Source organism: Miniopterus natalensis, chromosome 12 (assembly GCF_054644295.1).
Source record: "Miniopterus natalensis isolate mMinNat1 chromosome 12, mMinNat1.hap1, whole genome shotgun sequence".
NCBI classification, from domain to species: Eukaryota; Metazoa; Chordata; class Mammalia; order Chiroptera; family Miniopteridae; genus Miniopterus; species Miniopterus natalensis.
Window position 1 is genome coordinate 18,373,365 of NC_142092.1, and position 3,616 is coordinate 18,376,980.

Consider the following 3,616-nt stretch of genomic DNA (forward strand, 5'->3'; position numbering starts at 1 on the left):
GAGCTAGACACATCCCCTGCCTGCCCCGCACAGCCCCTGCCGGGCATGGAGCCCGCAGCCCCCCTGGGCCTTATGCGCCCTGACCCGCAGGAGCAGGGGCCTCGGGGCCTGCGGGGTGCGCAGCCGCTGAGCCACAGCCCCGGGGAAATGGCTTCTTTCCAAGTGAGAGCATCGCCCGGTTGGACGTTTTCTTGTGGCTCCGTGACAACATGGAATCATTTTTAGCCTCACGTTGCTGAAGCGTCGTCACGGAGCCCACCCGGAGCGTATTGTGAGAAACAGATTCGTGCTGCGTGCGAGCGCTTGAGGGTCTTTAGCCGTCGGATCTTCTCTCTTTCTCTGCTTAGAATTTTGTAGACGGAATGGGCTCTGCCAGCATCACCTCTGCACCGCGCCTCTTCCTTCCCAGCCTCTCAGGGACTCGCAAGGGGAAGGTCATTGCATGTGTTTAGGATTTTGGTACTTTGTTGATCACGGATGTTTTGGCATTAATATTTAGATTTACTATTGCATGAAGGTATTGTTTATTGTGATTACTTAGCTGCGGTGCCTTGTTAACTGCTGTGCCTGAGGGAAGTACTCTACCCTGTTACTGACCCTGGGACAAGCTTTGTTTTATTCTCTGTATTTGGGTGATCATCACTGGATGATATTTTTTCCACTGATTTTTCCGGGGGGGAGGGAGAAAAGAGACATGAATTGGTTGCCTCCTGCCCTCGGCCCCCGGGGGCCAGGCTCCCACCTACCACCATGGGTGCGATCCCGTGACCCTCAGGTGCCTGGACCCACGCTCTAACCACTGAGCCACCCGGACCGGGGCCCAGGGAAATAGCTTTGAATTAGTGTTTGGATCTTCAGTGGCTGAAAATCGAGGTATGTCCTGTTTCTTATCACCATCACCACCCAACTCCTTTTCGTTTGTTTGTTTTTGTTTTCTGCGCCTTCAAATAATATCACCAGGGGTAGCCTGAATCTGAGGATAAAACAGGGACTGTTCAGCTCCTTTCTCCCATTCACAGAAAGCAATGTTTTCCGAGGAAACTTTCCTCCGTGCTGGTTCTCTGCAAAGTGTACTCTGAGACCTCTCTCATCACTGTGCCTGGCAGGGATCTAAGGGTGGAAACGGGGGCTCTGTTCCTTCACAGCCCTACGGACAACCCCTCTGCTCCAGTAGCCATTGGCTGGGGGAGCTCAAGAGGTACCCCAGAGTGTTAAAGAAGATGCAGCCAGAGCCCCGCTTGGCCTGGCTACGCTGGGCGGAATGGGCACCATTCAGGTTATTGTGTGTTACGTGAATCCGAGAGCCAACTCTCATTCCCTGTGTTCTGATTCTCAACCTGTAATTTGCAAATATTATTTTATGTAATCTTTACATTTCCTGTGTGACCATCACTGAAGTTGTCTCAGTTTTTTAGAAGAGGAAATGAAACTCTTGATGTCATTTAAATTCAGGAGCCACAGACCGATTTTATCAGAAAATGAAACTTTTATATGAGAGAGTATGTAGGTCCACTAAGAAACCAGACAGCATGGCCTACTGCCTTAAGAATATCTTTCCCAGGGCTTGTTAAATTTCAAAACAAAAATGTTCTCTGCCTGGTCTACTCAGGGGTGATAGGAAAATGAATAATAATAGTTTAGCCTTCCTTTCAGCTGGAACCACCATCTGCCAGTAATTCGCCAAAATGTCCAACACAAATGGAAAGAGGAGAGGCACCCACTATATGTTCTCTAGACCTTTTAGAAAACATGGAGTTGTTCCTTTGGCCACATACATGCGCATCTACAAGAAAGGCGACATTGTGGACATCAAGGGAATGGGCACTGTTCAAAAAGGAGTGCTCCACAAATGTTACCATGCTGAGTCTACAGTGTCACCCAGCATGCGGTGGGCATTGTTGTGAACAAACACGTTAAGGGCAAGATTTTTGCCAAGAGAATTAATGTGCATATTGAGCATATTAAGCACTCTAAGAGCCAAGGGAGCTTCCTGAAACGGGAGAAGGAAAATGATCAGAAAAAGAAGGAAGCCAAAGAGAAAGGGACCTGGGTTCAACTGAAGTGTCAGCCTGCTCCACCCAGGGAAGCGCACTGTGAGAACCACTGGGAAAGAGCCTGAGCTGCTGGAACCCGTTCCCTGTGATTTCATGGCATGATAAGTGTTAAAAAAAAAAAAAGACCTCTGTGCTGATAAAAATGTTTCTCTTAATTGGGTAGAAGTGTAGTATCCCTTCACCCCCAAAAATAATTTTAAAAATAATTAAAAAAAAAAAAGTTTAGGCTCTAGAATCAAGTGGGCTGTTTGTCTTCATTAACAAGATGACAGGAAAACTCAGGAATTAAGGAAAAATATTTTGACTCTTGTGATGTTGAAATTCACTGATTTTGACTGATACATGTGGTCTAGCAAAGGGCTTATTTCACCCCCCCTTTCTGACTGATCCCTATGAAATGAAGGATTGATGCAAATCTTTAGACCAGGTGCTGCTTAGGGAACAATTGGTTCAATGGCCTCCATATCCTTTCAAAAACTAAATAAAAATTACTTTAAACATTTCATCAGGATTATATCTGGAGGAACCAAACACAAGCATGACTCCCCCGTAGCCTCATCCTGCTTCTTGCAGATTCCTTTCTCTCATGAATACGCGATGCCTGCAGATGGGGCCGTGACTCCCCTTGTCTGTGATTCTGCATGTGTGATTTGTCCTGTGAGCACAGGTAGCAGGTCTTCCTTCCTAGGAAGGGGTTGAGAGTAAGTGTACATGGCAATTTCACCTCTGTCATGTATGACTCGAACTTGAAATATCTGGGCACAGTGTGAACTAGCGTGTCGTAGGTGCCAAATGAATGATGCCACGTGTCATAGTTCAGGCTGCTGTAGAAAAGCCCCATGGACCAGGAGGCTCATAAACAACAATTTACTTGTCCCAGGTCTGGGGGCTTGAAGGCTGAGAGCAGGGCTGCGGCTGGCTGAGTTGGGTGGAGAGCCCCCCTCAGGGCTGCGGCTGGCTGAGTTGGGTGGAGAGCCCCCCTCAGGGCTGCGGCTGGCTGAGTTGGGTGGAGAGCCCCCCTCAGGGCTGCGGCTGGCTGAGTTGGGTGGAGAGCCCCCCTCAGGGCTGCGGCTGGCTGACTTCTCTTTTAACTTCACATGGTGGAGAGCAGAGGGGAAGCCAGCGGTGAGTCTCATAAAGGCATTAACCCCATGGTGGGGGCTCCACCTTCCTAACTTCATCTAATCTGAGTTTCTTCCCAAAGACCCCTCCTCCTAATACATCACTGCATGTACTAGACCATCGCTGCTTTTCCTGGGAAGCCCTACTTCTAGCACATTGATGTCCTTTTATAGACTCCTACCTCCCTGATTGCAAATTCTCTTCCCATTGGTCTTTCACCTCCAAATCTGTAGATTCATTGACTAAAAAAGCATTTTGACTGATACATGTGGTCTAGCAAAGGGCTTATTTTTTAATTAAAAGCATTTTAATTACATGATAAACAAAATGAAAGTATCCACTGGCAATTATTTCTTAGAGCATCGTGACTAAACTACAATAGTCGACAAACTTTAGTAAGAAATATACGATAACCATATTTACTATATCCCAGGTGATTC

General features: G+C 47.3%; 1 pseudogene; it reads left to right on the top strand.

Annotated features, from left to right (window-relative positions):
- Positions 1 to 1,502: 1,502 nt before the first annotated feature.
- LOC107531435 (large ribosomal subunit protein eL21 pseudogene) lies at positions 1,503 to 3,012 on the top strand (annotated as a pseudogene).
- The last annotated feature ends 604 nt before the right edge of the window (positions 3,013 to 3,616 follow it).